The sequence below is a fragment of the Martes martes genome (genome assembly GCF_963455335.1).
Source record: "Martes martes genome assembly, chromosome: 11".
Lineage (NCBI taxonomy): Eukaryota > Metazoa > Chordata > Mammalia > Carnivora > Mustelidae > Martes > Martes martes.
Genome location: NC_137899.1, coordinates 86,829,841 through 86,849,354, shown reverse-complemented (window position 1 = coordinate 86,849,354; position 19,514 = coordinate 86,829,841). Strand labels below are relative to the sequence as shown.

The window sequence follows — 19,514 nt, the reverse complement described above, 5'->3', positions numbered from 1 at the left end:
TCAATTGTCTCTCCTGGTCCATCCCATCCCCCTGCCCCAGGTAGTCTTGATTGAATTCAGGGCAGCTCTGTCTGGAGAGAACTATGCTACCTGCCTCAGGGAGTGGTCAGATGAACAGTTTAAAAAGGGTTTAAACAGTTTAAAATTCGTTTTAAGTGCGTGTTGCAGTACCTGGCTAGTTTAAGATGGTTGGATAGTTGGATGGTTGGATAGATAGCAAGACCTTGCCTAGTTCAGGATGAAGGTCGTTGGTGCTTTAACAAGAGCAGTTTCAGGACAGCAGTGGGGACAAAGCCTGACTGGAATGGGCTCAAGTGAGGATGGGGGGAAAGAAATGGAGACAGCAGATACAGTCAGCTCTGAGTATTCCTGTAAAATTGGATTAGAGAAATGGGGAGTTCACGGGAATATGGGGTTGAGAGAGAGCTTTTCTCTCTCCCTTTACCTCAGGTTGGGAGGTAGTACAGCCTGTTTGTGTGCTGGTGAGAGCTGTCCTCTGTAGAGGGGACCATTGATGATGTAGTTGGATTTAGGATTGAGAGTTGTTTTGGTCATAAATCATGAGTTGACTGAAATAACTAGATTGCCCTTTGTCTCCTTGTTTTCTCCTTCTCAGTCATTCATTCACTCATTCACCAAATATTTACTAAAGGTTTGCAAGGTGGCAAGGACTGTGCCAGATGCTGGGTAAAGATTGGTGATTAAGAGGTAAATCAAACAGGAGTGATGGGGCACCTGGGTGGCTCAGTGGGTTAGGCCTCTGCCTTCAGCTTGGGTCCTGATCTCTGGGTCCTGGTATCGAGCCCCGCATCGGACTCTCTGCTCGGCAGGGAGCCTGCTTCTCCTTCTCTCTCTGCCTGCCTCTCTGCCTACTTGTGATCCCATTCTCTCTGTCAGATGAATAAATGGAATCTTGAAAAACAAACAAACAAACAGCAGGAGTGATGTCTACACTTTCATGAAGTTTTTACCATCTGGTTGAGATAGGCTTTCTAAAAGCACACAAGTCAGTACAGATTTTGATGAATGCTCTGTAGCAAAAATACAGAGTACTTTTTGCGGGAGAGGATACCGTGGGGTAAATTGGATTGGGGGGCGTCAGGAGTCTCTCAGATGACTAGAAGAGCAGAAGAAGCACACAGAGGCCTTTGGGCAGGGGAGGACCTGCTGCCTTTGAGGGTTTGAGAGGTAGGGAGGGACCAGGTCTCCCAGAGCTTTCGCGGCCCTGTTAAGGTTTTGGATTGTATTCAAGGAGCAATGGGAAGCCATTGGGAATTTGGTAAATTGGGAAGTGATGTGACGGAATTTGCATTGGGGGAGAAAACTGTGGGGGGGGGTGTGCGTTCTGGTGAGGGGATTGGAGGGGGGTGAGTGTGGAAGAAGGAACACCAAATTAGGCAAAAAAGATACTATCTTTAAAATCTCAAGCCTGAAATACTTAATTTTGGTATGAAAAAGGTAGAATTGAGAATATCCTCTGGTTAGCAGACTTTGCTTTGAGCTTAACAAGTTTCTCAGCAGCAGTGAAAAGAGCATTTCTTGTTGAAAATAACATCAGGGGCGCCTGGGTGGCTCAGTTGTTAAGCGTCTGCCTTTGGCTCGGGTCATGATCCCAGGGTCCTGGGATCAAGCCTCGCATCTGGCTCCCTGCTCGGCAGGAAGTCTTCTTCTCCCTCTCCCACTTCTCCTGCTTGTGTTCCCTCTCTCACTGTCTCTCTCTGTCAAATGAATGAAATCTTTAAAAAAAAAGAAAAAAAAATGACATCAATACAGAAGAGCCAGATGATATCAGTGATTTCGGGTTATTTAACATAAAATGAAACTTTGAAAAAGACTTTGGCAATTTTGTGAAAAATTAAAAATAATAAGATCACCTCAGCCTTTTTTTCCCATAGTACAAGTGACACAGTATTACAGATGGAATCTATTAAGAAAACAGATTGAAGTATAAGGATATGTACCAAGAATAATTAATCTGCTTAGGGTATCTTAAGTGTTCATGTAATGCACATAAACCTTAAATTTTACTTTAATGTAGTGGACGTACATTATTTTTACTTTTTAGAATATAAATCAATACAATAAAGACTGTTGATCAGCTTAACAAATAAATATTTCCAAAGTTCCTCTTTTCACTCTCAAAGGTATCTTCCTTTGTATCGTTAGGGAATGAGGATCTCTGCCGGTTGAAGGATCAGAGCCATAAAAGGGTGATCAGGTTATAGTTCAGAATATGCTCGTATTATTAAACGAAATTGGGCTTCTCCCCAGAGAGAGTTCTGAAAACAGAGGGTGGTTGTAATACCAAGTACTGCCAGTTCAACTTGCCCACATCCCCAGGACCATGAATGTGAACGTGTTCTGAGCCTTCACTTGAAGAGAAGGAAAGAAGAAACAGAAGTTACTGCCTATCTAGACAGTACACTTGAGAGAAGTTCTCTCTTGGTTCTAACCACCCCCCCCCTTTTTTTCCCCTCTCACACAGGCATTTTATTAATGCTTTTGAAGATTAGAAGATATTTTGCCTTCTGGAGTTTCTCTGACTCGCTGCTGATGATCTGAGCTGAGGGCTGCCCGGTTAGGGGAGATGATCAGGAAGCCCCTGTAACATCCAAGTGAGTAGAGATGCCGCTGTGCGCTGTGTTTAACTGCTTAAGAAGAAAGTAAAATTTCCTAACTTTAAAGGTTTAAAGTATTATGCATTTTAATTGGATCCTTTAAGTTTTGTTGTTGAGTAATGATGGCAATTATTGTAATTCCAACAAGTGAGTATTTGTAAGTAATGGGATTCCAGAAGAAATTAATCCCCTGATGATAAAAAAAAAAGTTCGTGAAAATATTTTCCATGAATAATACTTGAGCTTGTAAGAAATCTAGTGAAGGAACTAAGTGTGTACATTAGAAACTTAAAAGCATTCTCCCTGGTGCTTTATTTTACTTTTATGTTGTGAAATGCAAAATTATTGGTAAGGCAACTCATAAATTTTAAAAATATGGCTATATCTGTACCGAAGTTGTCTTTTAACATAGACTGTATTTTGGTTAACTTGAAATAAATACTGGTTTGTTTAGTAGAAGTAGAATTTTAATAGCTCTTTCCATTTGAAAATAACGATTTTTTTTTCCCCTGCTAATAGAGATAAAAACACAGAATCTTTCCGGATTTAACTTTCTTTTTTTAATGAGGAGACTAAGAAGGAAGGGCATCCATACTTTCTAATCAAAACGTGGATGAAATTTAAAGAGTTGAGCCAGTAATCTTGATAGAAATTGTTTCTCAGAATGAAAGCTATTTTCTCCTCTTCTTGTAGCAGTTGAACCTGTTTTAACAAAACTAGGAAACCATGAGGTTATACCATGGTCTTGAATTGTGAAGTTAAAAATGATTAATAAATACACAGGTGTTTCCCTCTACCATGGGTTAAATTTGGTCGCTATCTGTGCTGTCCCATATGGTAGCCACTGGCCACATGTAGCCACTGACATTTGAAATGTGGCTGGCATGACTGGGATGTGTTGTGCATAACATACACACCACATTCAAAGACTTACATATAAGAAAACCCTGTAAACTATTTTATTAATAATTTTTGTATGAATTACATATTGAAATGACAATATTTTGGCTATATTCGGTTAAACAAACCTCTTAAAAAATTTCACTTGCTTTCTTTTGTGTTTTTATGTGACTGCTGGAAAATTCTAAATTACTTGCGGATTACATTATATTTCTAATGGACAGAAGTAGTCATATGTGATCAACATTCTTAGTGATCCATTACTCACCATTCTGTAGGCTTGAGTCTTCTGGTGTGTGTATGGATCAGTCAGTATAAATCTATATTATAAATGTATATGTATGTATAAATCTATATATATGGTTCTTTGATTCATCAGATAGTTCCTAATACCTACCATGTGCCAGACAGTATTCTAGGCACTGGCCATACAGTACAGAACAAAATAAACCATCCTGGGGCGCCTGGGTGGCTCATTCCGTTAAGTGTCCAACTTTTGATTTCAGCCCAGCTCTTCATTTCAGCATCGTGAGTTCAAGCCTCATGCTGGGCTCCATACTGGGTGTGGAGCCTACTTTAAAAAAAAAAAAAAGTCCTCCTTTTCATGGAGTTAGCAGTGGAGACTAAACATAGACTAGAAACAAATAAGAAAAAAAAATATAATGTATTAGAAAGCCATAAGCACTCTGGAAACAATGTAGGGTGTTCAAGGAAAGCCTCACTGAGGAAGGTGAGAGAAGGACCCTGTAGAGATCTTAGGGAAGAGTGTTCAGGCACGGGGAGTAGAAACACAAAGCCCTTGTAGCAGGAGTGTGCTTGGCTTGTTCAGGTGGTGGTGGAAGGAGGTGAGGTGGTGGTTTGCAGTGGAGTGAGGGAGGGGGAGAGGAGATGAAAGGTAATGCACGGGCACAGCAGGTGAGTATTTGCAGGGACGTCGGCTCGAGTAAGATGGGGCTCACTCGGTGGGTTTTGAGAAGAGAAGTGACCGGATCTTTCTGTGGAAGCTGTTTGGACTAGACTTCTCGGCGGGGAGGGTGGGAGCATTTCCAAGGGTGGCAGCAGAGAGCGCCAAAGGCTGCTGCCGTGACCCGCGTGGGAGATGGTGGTCCCGGAGCCCGTAAACAAGGAAAGTGAAAGTGAAGAGAAGGGAGGGAATTCTAGTTACCACTTACTATGGAACTGGATGTAGAGTGAGAGAGAAAGAGATGTGTCAGGAATGACTCCATTTGCGGCTTGAACCGCTGAAGAATGGAGTGGCCTTTTGGGTTGGCTTGGAATGAGCACAGTGATGAGGGGGCTGCTGGGTTTCGGACACATTCAGTTTGAGATTCCTCTTCGGACCTCTGAGTGGGGCAGGTTGAGTAGGCGGAGTCTGGAGTTCAGCGAGAGGCCAGGGCTGAAGAGGCGAATTTGAAATCATAAGCGATTACCATCACTTTAAAGCCCTAAGAAGAGTTGAAGCCACCAAAGGAGTGAGGAGAGATGGAAAAGGGGAGAGGGAGTGAGCGGCAGTTCAGGAACACGGTCCACGCTCGGAGCGGCCCACTGGGCCCGTGTTGTCGAATTAGCGTCTGTCTTCTCCAGGGCGGTGATGCGGTCGCCACGTGGGAGATGCTTTCATCTCTGGAAGCTGCACACGGACGTATTCAGGGGGGAAGTGTCCTATTTCTCTCTTCCCCTTTTGGAGGGTCTGGCACAAAGAAGCTGTAGAAGAAACTGGAAGGAGTGTGCTAAAATGTCAGTGTGCAGGCCTTCAGCCGAGGATTGCTCAGGCATGAACACCTGAATACTTTCGACTTTTCTTCAGGTTCAAAGTTGTTTTTAAAAGCACCTCTGAAGAGGGACAAGTGTGAGGGTGGTGGGCTGCTGGTTTTCGTAAGCCTCGCTGAGTGTTTGACGCTACACGCTCCGTACATGTTTGACTTGGGTAAGAATAGAAAACAATAAAATAAGTCAGAGCTGGTAGGGGGAACGTGGTGACTTTGGGAAATGTTACCTAATAACCAAATCAGTTCTTTGGAAATTAGTACTTTTTAAATACGGCCGTTGAGTCTGAGGGCTGGAATTTTCCTTGGAGCACCGCTCAGCCTGCCTCATCCACGCTAGGGATTAATGAAGTTCAAGGAGGTGAAGTGACTTGCACAGGGTCACATGCCCGTGTCGCAGCAGAGCCAGATCTGGAAACTGCATCTTTGTACTTCGGTTTCAATCATTTCAAAAAAATAAAATAAAATAAAAAAAAGGAAAGGAAGGACGGAGAGAGGTCTAGGACCTGAGCCAGGGACCACTGCAACAACTGGAGTCTCAACACGGGAGCCTGAGGAACGGACGAGAAGGTAGACATTGGGATATTCTAGTCACCAAGGGCGGAAGTGTCGTGAGAAGCGAGGATAACCAGCCTTGTCAAATGCTGCTGGTGCATTAGGTACGATGTGAGGTGAAAATCGAGCATGGGATTCAGCAACGAGGAGGTTATCAGCAAGGTTGACAAAAGGTTTTCGTGAAGTGGTGGAGAAAAAAGCCCGAATGAAACCGGTTCAAGGGAGAGTTGGAGGAGATGCCCTGAAGAGGGTGAGTGTAGACCCTCTTCTGAGGAACCATGAAGGCAAAGGGGGGGGTGGTGGTCAAGGAAGTGTTTGGTTTTTGTTTACCAGATGGGAGAAATTACTTTTCTCCCAATGTGTGTATTAAGAAACATTTCAAGATACTCTTCTGAAATGACCCACCAGGTTTGTGACACTTAAGACTACCACCGTGTGTGTGTGTAGGTTTAGTGTTTCCCTCCTAGGGGTTTTCCTAGAACAGTGCTTTGTACAGTGTGTGTGTGTGCGTGTGCGTGCGTGTGCGCACATGTGCACAGGTGTGGAGAGGTTGGCATTATGTTAAAGGTTGCTTTTGTGTAGTTGTTAGAAAAGTCGACCTCATTTCTTCTTGCTCAGGGAGTGCATTCACACTGCTATAATTAGAATTTTAGAATTTTCAAGGAAATAAGTGTTAAGCCTGTTCTCAATTGAAAGTGTTGAGAAAACGATTGTTTGGGGGTAATCTCTTCTCCTTACCTTTTTTTTTTTTTTGAAAGACTTTATTCGACAGAGAGAAAGAGAGAGAGAGAGAGCACTAGCAGGGGGAGCACTGAGGGAGAGGGAGAAGCAGGCTCCCCACTCAGCAGGGAGCCCGATGTGGGGCTCGATACCAGGACGCTGGGATCATGACCTGACCCAAAGGTGGACCTTCAGCCAGCTGAGCCACCTGGGCGCCCCTCTTCTCCTTACAGTTAAGGAAGTTACCAAAACGTTGGAAGAAATGGAAGCAAAGACACGTACAAGGTCACAAGACGAAATGTTGCCAGAGTGACTGGGTCTTAGATCTGATTTACCAGCCTCGCAGAACACTTAATCCCTGTGTATTTCCGTTCTGACAGGTATAAAATGAGGAAGGTATTTGTCCTACCTACTATGTGAGGTTTTCATAGGATCACATGAGACGGGAGATGAAAGAGCTTTGTCAAGTTCAAAGCATTCTATAAATACAGTGTCCCAGTGCTAAAGGCAAGTGAGGCCTGAGGGTTTTGTGATAGTATCTGGAATAACAGGAGAAAAAATTGGATTACAAAATCTGGATTGAGAATACTCACATAATAATACTAATGGCACCTGCAAGAATTTCCTTTTTGCCTAAGTCCAGCTTTGCTGACAACATCACAGAACCCCTTGTCTTTGGGCCATCGTGGAGTTTTTGAGGTTAAGGACTATGGCTGAGATCCAAGTAGTCATTCAGCTAATCCCCTGGGAACCTCAAAATTACTGAATATTTGACTGTTTGGGTACTTTTCATTATAATGTTAGTTTGCTGGTGCTGTGTGGAAGGGCTCTTAATGGAAAATATTCAGGCTATGATGATAAATGTTATGTCAGACTTGGAGAGCAGTTCTGTATTTGATACTTGACATGGAATTATTGTCCTGCTTTATTTTTTAAAGAGATTATGTTATGGGAGGGTGAGAAATTAAAAATGGATGGCAAGGTCACTTCCATTAATGATGATGTGAAGAGGATGAGTGGTTCTTTCTCAATAAAACAAGTCTAGAATGCGACAGGATTGGCAAAACCAGTCATTTCTGGGTACTGGAAATAGACTGGGAAGGCAGACAATAAACAGGCTGCACCCTTGGCTAGAAAGAGTGGGAATTTGTGGCCCTCTTGCCTGGGCCTCTCTCCCACCTCTTATCTCACTCGGTGAGAGCTACAGTTTTTACCAATTTGTACTTTTTACCAGAAGTGATAGATGCAATTTGATGGGGGTTGGCGGTAGAAACCCACAGCTTTGTTGGCTAAGAGTGGCATACCCGATTCGTAATGGACGGGGGAAGACCTACAGCTTTGCTGCCTCAGCGTTGCGGTCCTGGTTTGGAGCCACCATCCAGAAATTTAACAGGGCGATCCCAGAAATGGGAGAACCATGGAAGGGCTGACATCAGCTCTCCACACAGTCGCGGCCGGCTGCTAAGTTTGCATGCCTAGGGGATCGATACTCAAGAGAACCCAGCAAAGAGCCAAAGTCAGGGGAGTTCCTTGAGAGCTGGGGACAACTCTGAATGCTTTTACAACCCACCTGCAGCTTCCTCAGTGGAGGGTGGAAGCCTTAACAGGTACAGATTATTCGAACAGACTCTGCCCAAATCACTGTGGTTGACCAGTACCCTAGGCAGATGCAGGGGTAACTCATAGGGAACCAAACCAGAGGATAGAAATACGAATTTTATTTTATTTTTTAAAGATTTTATTTTATTTACTTGACAGACAGAGATCACAAGGAGGCAGAGAGGCAGGCAGAGAGAGAGAGAGAAAGGAAAGCAGGCTCCTGCTAGGCAGAGAGCCCGATGAGCAGGACTCGATCCCAGGACCCTGGAATCACGACCTGAGCCGAGGGCAGAGGCTTTATCCCACTGAGTCACGCAGGTGCCTCCAGAAATATGAATTTTAAAAACTAAGTTGGGGGGCGCCTGGCTGGCTCAGTTGATGGAGTGTGCGACTGTTGATTTCAGGGTTGTAAATTTGAACCCTACGGTGGGTGTAGAAATTACTTTAAAAAAAAAAAGTAAGTAAAGATAACAAGCTACGTTCATGGAAGAGGCAGATTCCACAGTTTAAGTGCAAGCAGATTACCAAAGGAACCGTCACCCCTTAGAAAACTCAGGACTATCAGCAGATGAGTGGATAACTAAAATGTGGGGTATCCAGACAGTGGAATACTATTTGGTGGTAAAAAAGGAGGGATGTACTGACACATGCTATGTCGTGGCTGAACCTTAACGTTATACCAAGTGAAAGAAGAGAGTTCCATTTATATGAAATGTCAAGAATAGACAAATCCATTTGTAATAGCATCAAAAAGGCCAAAATACAGAGGAATAAATTTAATGAGAGAAGTTTACTAAGAGAACAACATTTAGTAAGAATACCCAAATAAGTAGGACTATCATTATTAGCTGTCCTTCACAGAATTTAGTGACCAGTGATAGCTGTATTTCCCTAGCACGTGACCTTTGGTCTTATGTATAATACCTGTGTTTATGGGCTTCCAGGAAGACAATATAGTTAAGGTGGCAGTTGCCCCCAAATTGTTCTGTAGATTCAACAGAGTTATCGTCAGAATTTCAGAAAGGATTTTTTGAAAGTATTTATAGAAAAAACAGAGTCTAAAATTCTTATGGGGTGCCTGGGTGGCTCAGTTGTTAAGTGTCTGCTTTCGGCTCAGGTCAGGATCCCCGGGTCCTGGCATCAAGGCCCACATCGGGCTCCCTGCTCGGTGGGAAGCCTGCTTCTTCCTCTCCCACTCCCGCTGCTTGTGTTCCCTCTCTCACTGTCTCTCTCTCTCTCAAATAAATAAATAAATAAAATCTTAAAAAAAAATTTAAAAAATAAAATTCACATGGAATTTCAGAGAATAGAGAATAATCAAATAACTTTAAAAAAGAAGTTGGTCTCAAAACTTACCGTAAAGCTGTAGTAATAAAGGCAGCATGGCGATTGCATAGGAATGGACATAGAGACCAGTGGAATGGAATATCTAGAAGCCCATACATATCCTGTGTGATCCACTACTTTCCTTTTTCTTCTTCTTTCTTTCTTTTTTTTTTTTTTAAGATTTATTTATTTGAGAGAGTTGTATGCCTGAGCAAGTGGGGGGAGGGGCAGAGGGAGAGAATCTTCAAGCAGACTCCCTGCTGAGCATGGAGCCCAATGTGGGGCTTGATCTCACGACCCTGACGAGATGACCTGAGCCGAAATGAAGAGTCAGAAGCTTATTAACTGACTGAGCTGCCTCCACCCATGACTTTTTTTTTTAAAAGATTTTATTTATTTATTTGATAGAGATCACAAGTAGGCAGAGAGGCAGGCAGAGAGTGGGGGGAAGCAGGCTCCCTGCTGAGCAGAGAGCCTGACATGGGGCTCAATCCCAGGACCCTGAGATCATGACCCGAGCCTAAGGCAGAGGCTTAACCCACTGGGCCACCCAGGTGCCTCCCCCACCCATGACTTTTAAACAGAGTGCTGATGTGATTTAGTAGGGACAACATCATCTTTTCAGCAAAGAGTTCTGCCACAGTTGGACACCCATGTGAACTAAAATGTGCCCGGATCTTTACAACACACACAGACATGAACTTAAAGCAGATCATAGGAAATATAAAGAAGAAAAGATAGCAGGATATTCTCGTGTCTTGTGTTAGACAAAGACTTAGTAAATAAGATATAAAAAGCATGAAGTAGAAAAAAGAAAAAAGGTTAAACTGGACTTCATCAAAATGAAAGTTTTGCTTTTCAAAAGACACCACTGTTAAAATGAGAAGTCAAGCCACAAACTTAGAGAAAATATTTACAAAGCAGATGTCTGATGAAGGATTTGTATCTTGAAGATACATAAAGAACTTTCTTAAAACTCAGTCATAAGATTGATTAACTTTTAATCATAATTTTGAAAAAATGTACAAAAGATTTGGAGAGATATATCACCAGAGAAGGTACATGAATGGTAAATGCACACATGAAAAAATTTTCAGCATCATTAATCAATAGGGAAGTGCAAATTAGACCCATAATAAGATATTGCTATACATGCTATACATTAAAAAGACAGTCCATGTTTTGGCAAGGATGTAAAAAAACAAAACAAAACAAAAAAATCCAGGAAGCTCACACATTGCTGGTGGGAATATAAAATGGTACAGCCATTGTTGGAAAACAGTTTGTTAAAAAGTTCATCACACACTTGATGTAGCAGATACATATCCTGTGTGATCCACTACTTTCCTTTTTCTTCTTTTTTCTTTCTTTTTTTTTTTAAGATTTATTTATTTGAGAGAGGTGTATGCCTGATCCAGGCAGGTCCCTCCCCAGCTGGGCCCTCAGAAGTAACAGACAAAACTTATCTAGACAAAAACTTACATGCAGTATTCCTAACAGACAAAACTTATCTAGACAAAAACTTACATGCAGTATTCCTAACAGCTTTCTCTGTGATTGTCGGAAACTGAAAATTGTGTGTAAGTGTCCATCAGGAGATGAATGGGTGAGCAAATTGGCACGACCGTTCGATGGCATGCTCCTCGGTAATGAAAAGGAATGGACTCTTGGTACACACAGACAGCATGTATGTATCTCAGAATATTCTGCATGAGTAACGCTAATATCCCCCCGTCCCCAATGCAGCTCTGCAAGTACCAATACCGTCTGATTCCATTTAGGTGAAACTCTGCAGAATGCAAACTGATTCATTATGATAGAGCAGGTCATTGGTTGCAGATCAGTGGATGGCTTAGGGGAGGAGGGAGAAAAGGATTCTAAAGGGAGGAGCACATGAAACATCGGAGGTGATTATAGATTGATTATCTTGATTATGCACAGTAGTTTCGTGGCTGTATACATATGTCAAAATTCATCAAATTGTACATTTCAAATATGTGCAGTTTATTAATAAGGTTGTAAAAATTGTACCCGTTCAAAAACCAAAGACATGTTCATAGCAGCATTATTTATGATAGACAAAAACTAGAAACAATTCAGTTCATCAGCCGGTGAATGGATAAACAGAGTATGTTGTGTTCCTACAATGGAGTATTATTTAGCTGTGAGAAAGAATGAAGCACTAATTCATGCTACCGATACATGCTACGACATGGATAAATCCCAGAAACTTTACGCCAAGTGAAAGAAACCGGAAACAAAGGACCACATATTGTATGATACCATTTTTGTGAGAATTTTAGGAAAGGCAAAGCCATAGGTCAGATTAGCAGTTGCCTAGGGCCACAGGTTGGAGCAGAGACTGGCCACAAAGAGGTACAAGGGAACTGTTGGGGTGATGGAACCATGCTTGGTGACAGTTGTGCAGCTGTAGAAATGTACCAGAGCATATCTGATTGTACACGTAAAATGGATGACTGCTGTGGCATGTAGATTATACCTCAGTAAAGCCATTAAAAAAGTGAGTAGCCACTCAGAATTTTAAATTCTTGTAAGATGACCATTCAAGAAGTTGGACTGGATAGGCTGATTTCATTGTAATATATCGGTTTGGAATACTTTGGTGAGACCCATTAAATTCATGTTCTATGTCAAGTACTCTTTGAGTTCTGACTGTAAAACAAATCATCATTAGTTGTCTTTCACAGAATTTAGTGACCATTAACAACTGTTTTTCCCTAGCATGTGAACATTGGTTTTATGTTTAATAACTATTAACACCCACCTCCCCCACTGGAAGAAATGGTAGTTTCTTAGATTAATATTCTAGTCGTGTAAAGTGGTTCACATGTGTGGAGGTAGGTTATCAGGAAGGAAATTTATGGCAGCCTAACACCTTTGCAAGTTCTAGATACAGAAAGGCATACCCTTGTAGGTGTCCACTGTCCCCAGCCCCGTATATGTGGACGTAGCAGGTACTCCGGACGTTAAGATCCCGTGGGTGTGGGGAACGGGGATATAGGGTGGAACCAAGGGAAGTCCTTCTGGAGCACTTCTCTGGCTGGGGCTGGCCATGTTCTGCACCAGATCAGGGATCAGAATCTCAGGGGCTAGTACCTTCATGCCTTCCCGTCCTGTGTGTCTTCATATATAAAGCAGGAAATTGAATTTTACTTCTTTAGGTCAAAGTGCATCTCTTTCTGGTACAGAGTTGCCGAGTTTTGATGAAAAACCAACAACCCTGGAACGTTTTGTCCATGATGCTGTGCAAATTGAAAAATTTATTTTGGAAACCAGCAGTGCTTTAACGGGAAGTCACTCCTTCATTTTCCCAACTAAAGTACTAGCTGTACTATAGCTGCTTAACCGAATGCTACGTTTCCTCCTTTTCCCTCCCTGCAAGTAAACCCTTTATTCAACAACGATCTGGGGGACACTCATATTAGTCAGAGACTCTGAAGATGAGATATAACTACAAAGATAACCCAAGTATGGAGAGGGGCTAGAGGTGGGAGGCTGATAACCTAACCTGCCTCAGTAGCGACGAGGGGCACTTACAGAGAGGGGCTGGGAAGGCTCTGGAGAAGGGCATGTGGAGAGCGGCGGAGGTTTGAAGGGTGAATAGGACTTGGCTATTAACCAGGCGCGGGGGTGGGGGTGGGGTGGGGGTGGGGGGGAGTTTGCTGGAGACTTGAACGCTGTGGCATTGGCTTTAAAGAAGAGAGAAGAGTGAAGCGATTCAGTGACTGACTTTTGACTTTGTGACTAGCCGAATTTGAAGGATGTGGGAGAAAAAAAAGAGTCAGGGATTGGTTCAACTTTCTCCATCTCAGCAAGTGATGGTGTATCTATCATTCCTTGAGGTGGGAATGCAAGACCCCTGGGGCTTGAATTTGTTTCGCTTGTTGATTTGGGAAAACAAGAATTCGCTTTGGAGGTTTTGTCAGAGGAATGCAGCTGTGTGCACATACTTGATTGAACTTTAAAAATGATGCTCTGACCCATTGTCCAGCTTTGGCAGGACATGCTTGGAGAATTAGGGAGGACAGTGGAAACTGACAAGGTCTTGGCCGGCTGTGTGTGCGTACAGGTATCATGGGCTCTAGTCTGTCTCATGTTTACAGGTAGAATCATTCTTGTAAACAGGGTAATTACAGAGAGCACAAATCCTGGCCCATGAAAACCTATCACATTAAAAAATTTAATTGTTCCTTTAGTTTATTTTTTTGTCATTTGTAAGGTATACTCTATAAAGAAGATGAAAACGGATAAATTTTAGAAAAGACCGCTCAATCCTTTATGTGTATTGGCTCATTTTAACTTTTAAAACAACCTTGTAAAGGCGGTACTTTTAATCGTATTAATTCATGTTAAAGATTCATTGTAAAGGGATTTAGACATCAACAGATTTACATTTTTTTTGACATGGCATCAACACAAAATATATATTCTTAGTCATGTCCATTGAGTTTATCATGTAAACAAGGATGACAGTTTATTATTTTAGAGATTCTATTTATTTCTGCCTTGTCCTTCTTTTGAAAGTAGATTCGTGATACATAAAATAGTACCATATTTTATACTTTCCGAGAAGATTGAAGAATAATTTGGAAAATAACTCCTTTCTCGTGTAAAACTTTGCCCATTATTTACTTTTCTATTTTTTTTTAAAGATTTTATTTATTTGACAGAAATCCTAAGTAGGCAGAGAGACAGGCAGAAACGGGGGTGGGGGCAGGAGCAGGCTCCCCACTGAGCAGAGAGCCCCATGCGGGGCTCGATCCCAGGACTCCGAGATCATAACCTGAGCTGAAGGCAGAGGCTTTAACCCACGGAGCCACCCAGGCGCCCCTGTTTTTTTTTTTTTTTTAAGTGATCACGAATATACATTAAACCCAATATACTATGTAAACACTTGCTTTGAGACCACATCAAAACAGTAAAGTTAAAATTAGGTTCTACCTATTACTTCAGACTGATTTTTTAGTAATAAGTGGTCAGTCTTGCTTTAAATGTATTCCTGGTTGAAACACCTTGAGGGAGTAAGTTGCTGGACCTCAGGCTGTTCCCTTGCCTATAAAATGAGGATAATGAAATACCTCCTCCAATGATAGAAAAATAACGTCTTGGTCTTAAGTGCCTGTGTCTACAGGCAGTACCCTTTTGTACCACAAGAGGGAGCACCTGTGTCGTTGCTAACCTGAGCTGTGCTCTGAATGCCTTTCTGAAATGTGGTGGTGAAGTTCAGAATGAGTGGATTGCTGGGAAAATGTCAAAGGCAAAGACTGTTTTGACAGTGTCACGAGAAAGAGATACTCAAAACACAGTGATGACAAGGAAGGGCTTGAATTTTAAGATGTGAAAGCTTTTGCTGACATGCATCATTATGGATTTCCATTCCCAGTCAACAACCTTTCTTCTTTGTCTGTATCTGAGAATTTTGATGTATTTATTTTGTTTTCCTCCTTCTCTGCAACTGTGTCTATAAATCTTTTGTATCAAACAAATCTAGAAGTTTAGTTTCTCAGTAGCGGTCCCGAATAATTAATATTGGTTAAAGATAAATTGGATTGTTTGTGCTTCATGCCTTGGCTATGTACAAAATGTGTTGGCCTTCAGTTAGGAAATTGGAAAAAACGTGAATTCTTTTCATCCTGCCATTCTCGCTCTGTATACTTTTTTTCCTTTGTTTATGCTTCTGAATTCTTTTATGTGATGTTTTGCTGTCATACATAGCTCAGAAGGTTGGGTGTGGACAAGGAAAAACATTGCTCTGTGGATGAACCCTAGGGACATGGAAGTAATTACATTATACAGTGAAATTTAAAAATTTGAAACCAAGATCAAAGCGAAACAGAAAGAGCAAAGTTGGCAATTGTGGAATTACCCCAGTAAATTTAGGGCAGTATTCACTTTTTATCTCAACTGTGTGACTATTTCATGTGGATGTTGGTTTTTTTATTTAAATTATCCCTTTATAATAAAGGCAATCCCTTTATGAAAAACCAGGAGCACATAATTTTTTTATGTAATAGTAATTATACTGTTAATGCTTTTTGTATTGGAAAATGTTCTGAATTTAGAAAAACAACACTCCTAGGCATCGCCTTACTTCGAACCCTACTTTTAGAATTCTCTGGGGGTTGTTCCTAGTAATAAACTTGTCCAAGTTTGGGGTCAGACTGTCCTGGTTCATGTTACGGCACCACTGTGTTTGAAACTTGACAAAAGCAGAGTTATTCCTATAATTTCATTTTCACTTGCTTGAAATCTGGTAATTTCTTGAGCAGGAGAAACAGAAGAGGAATAACTCTAGAAGTTACGCATCATTTTATCTGTGGAGCCGCCGATTTAATATGATGGCTGCTGGGACACTATAAGGAGTTACAAACTTGTAAATATTTTGGAGATTGCAACATCCCCCAAAGAAAGAATATAAAAGAAAAAAAAGCACTGGCTCTATTTTCTTTGCTTCTACTGCAAAATTTGTTCTTGTTTCAAAATGTGGGAACGCCCATGGTAATCTGTTGTTCATATGAATGTCATCCTTCTTGTTTTTGTAAAAAGAAGGTAGAGAACAGTTGATACAGGGGCAAGCTGACCCTTTTCTTTTAAAGTTACTTTTTAAAAATATGGGCTATTTCAGGCATATAAAGAAAGCATAAGGAATACTAAAGAACTAAAGTGTTACGTGGTTATTAAAACATCATGTGCATTCGTCCACAAGCCTGACCCTCTCTCTGCCAGGTGTCATGTCCCGAATTTGGTGTTTCTCCTCACTCATGTTTTTATGCTTCACTAAATACAAATGTATTCCTAAACATAAATAGAATTGCAGTCCATGTTTTTTACCCTCTTAACCAGTTTCTGGCTGTACAGTACATTATTCACTGTAAGCACAATGTTGGACAGTATGTCTCTGGAAATTCTCATCTAGCAGCCCTGAAACTTTATATCCTCTGATCAGCGGTTCCTCATTGCCCCTAATAACCATCATTCTCTTTAGAGCTTTTATGAGTTTGACGATTTGGGATACCTCATATAAACGAGAATCGTGGGGTGCCTGGGTGGCTCAGTGGGTTAAGGCCTCTGCCTTCGGCTCAGGTCATGATTCCAGGGTCCTGGGATCGAGCCCCACATTGGGCTCTCTGCTCAGCAGGGAACCTGCTTCCCTTCCCCCTGTGCCCCCCCACCCCCGCCTGCTTCTCTGCCTACTTATGATCTCTGTCTGTCAAAAAAATAAATAAAACCTTTGAAAAAAACCCAAAAACTTAAAAAAAAAATAAATGGAAATCGTGCAGTGTTTGCCCCTCTGTGACGGACTTCTTTCCCTCAGCATGATGTCCTCGGGGGCCTTCCATGTCGTACAGCAGGATTTCCTCCTTTTTAAAGGTTAATTAACATTCCATTTTATTTATTTTTTTAAAGTATTTGTGAATTCTTTTTTTAAGATTTTATTTATTTATTTGTCAGAGAGAGAGCGAGCACAGGCAGACAGAATAGGCAGGCAGAGGCAGAGGGAGAAGCAGGCTCCCTGCTGAGCAAGGAGCCCGATGTGGGCCTTGATCCCAGGACGCTGGGATCATGACCAGAGCTGAAAGCAGCCGCTTAACCAGCTGAGCCGCCCACGCGTCCTTAATATTCCAATTTACGTTTGTATCAAATCATCTTTATTCATTCGTCTGTCAGTGTACATTGAGGTTGTTCCCCTCTCTGCTGCCGTGAATCGCGCCACAGTAAATAGGGAAGTGCGTGTGTCTCTTCGAACTCTGGGTACCCTGTGTTTGAGATAAATATCCAGGGGTGGAATTTGTGCGAGCGTCTGCTAGTTCTATTTTTAATGTTTTAAGGACCCTCCCTACTGTTTTCCGTAGTAGCTGAACCATTTTAAATTCCCAACAACAGGGCACCAGGGTTCCTATTTTTTCCCATCCTTGCCAACACTTGTTATTTTTTTTCTTTTTTCTTTTTATTTATTTTTTTTAAAAAAATTTTTATTTATTTGACAGACAGATATCACAAGTAGGCAGAGAGGAGGCAGGCAGAGAGAGAGAGGAGGAAGCAGGCTCCCCGCAGAGCAGAGAGCCCGATGTGGGGCTCGATCCTAGGACCCTGGAATCATGACCTGAGCCGAAGGCAGAGGCTTTAACCCACTGAGCCACCCAGGCGCCCCATTTTTTTTCCTTTTTAAAAAGATTTCCTTTTATTGTTTTATTCTTTTAAAGTAGTCTGTCCACCCAACATGTATCTTGGACTCACAACCCCTAAATAAGTGTCACATGTTCCGCTGATTGAGCTACCCAGCTGTCCCTGTGGGCTGGCGGGCTGGCTTCCTTCCTTCCTTCCTTTTTCTTTTTCTTCTTCTTTTTTTCTTTTTCTTTCTTCCTTCCTTCCTTCCTTCTCTCTTTCTTTCTTTCTATAATTGCCATTTTAACAGGTATGAAGTGATGCCTCATTGTGGTTTAACTTGCACTTCCCTAGTGATGAGTGATGCTGAGCATCTTTTTATAATACCTGTTGTCCGTTTGTATGTCTTTTTTGGAGAAGACATGTTCATGTCGTTTGCCCATTTTGATAGTGTTTATCCATCTATCTTCATCTGTATTTGCTGTGGAGTTATAGAGGTCCTTAGACATTACAGATACTAACTTCCTACCTGATATGTGGTTTCCACATATTTTCTCCCATTCTCTAGGTTTCCTTTTTATTCTGTGGATTGTGTCCCTTGCTGTGCAAAATCTTTTTAGTTTGATGTAGTCTTACTTGTCTATTTTTGCTCTTGTTGCAAGACCAACGTCATGAAGCTTTTCCCCTATTTGAGGGGGGGATGCTAGAATTTTAATATAGTTATACATATCTGGCATATTGAGGAAGAAAAGGTTTCTGCCTGTATAACTTTTCCAGTTAACATCTGCAAGCACACATACCGTGATCTCAGTTTATAAATTCATCAGAGTTCGAGCAATTGAACAATGGGTCTTTACTGCTGGGCTTACCAGCAGGAAATGACAGACCCATTAGTGTCCTCTTTTTTCTTCTTTCACTCTCCTTGTCCAGAGATATTTTGTTGTAAAGTTTCAGTGCAGCTCACCTCCAGCCAAAGATCATCTTTTTAGCTAAGTTCCGTTGCTCCGGATTTGCTTATAATTACAGCCTACTCAGTCACAGAAGAAACCCTGCAGGCGTGGAGTTCAAGGTTGCGTATGGCACTAAGACATCATCCCAGTTTTAAAGTCTAGCGCAGATTAAAAACCACAGGTGTAGCATTTCTACCAGACGCGCTGATTCTCTCTTAAACTACGTACGGACTCCATGAGAACATAATTTTTTAACTAGTGCATCTAGGACAACCAGTCTCCCGATTCGCACAGCCTTGAGAAGTTTCTCAGTGTCTGCTTCCGGTTGGTGATGAAACACAAGTGAGCTTGAGGCACTGCTGAAGCATTCGAGCACCTCTGGTCCCTCCTTTCCCTCACATTTTAGTTGGGGGTGTTGGATTGCATGTGGCCGGAATGCTTTGATCCCTTTGCACATCAGGAAAGCCAGTGATCTAAAATGATGCTGGGGTCTTGAGTAGACTGGTTTGTCCATTTCAGGCTGCTGGTCGGTGGGTCCCTCTAAGGCCTTCTGTCTTCCTCCTGTGACTCCTGGAGCATCGATCAGAAGATGAGTATCGTACCGTGTAACTCTTTGGACCAGTGTCTGGCTAAAACTGGAACATCCAGCCCAGTATATTAAAAAATCACCCACGAGAAGAGGTTCTGCAGGTCTTCACAAGACCCGGAGTTTCCACGAGCATGCCTGATCTTTATAACCGAGCACTCAGCGTTGAAGTTAAGCTGCTGGAAAGCAGTTTGGTCCTTATAATCCAGGCAGTCAGTGGTTGAGTGAGAACACAAGCTTGAAGCTCCACATCCCTGGGCAGAAAGAGAAGCTAGGACTGGTTGAGACGGCTGGTGCCTGCACTGGTACCTGTGGGGTCGAGCGTCCCTGGCCCAGGGAAGCTGGGGATCACAGGGGTCAGGTAAGA

At 42.1% G+C, this 19,514-nt stretch overlaps 1 long non-coding RNA gene across 1 annotated transcript in view; it reads left to right on the top strand.

Annotated features, from left to right (window-relative positions):
* The window catches only part of LOC308352005, a 151,338-nt gene that overhangs the window by 43,995 nt on the left and 87,829 nt on the right, over nucleotides 1–19,514 (top strand). The window contains exon 3 of the long non-coding RNA XR_013967624.1: nucleotides 2,486–2,615. This is a non-coding gene — a long non-coding RNA (uncharacterized lncRNA). The remainder of the gene's footprint in view (nucleotides 1–2,485; nucleotides 2,616–19,514) is intronic.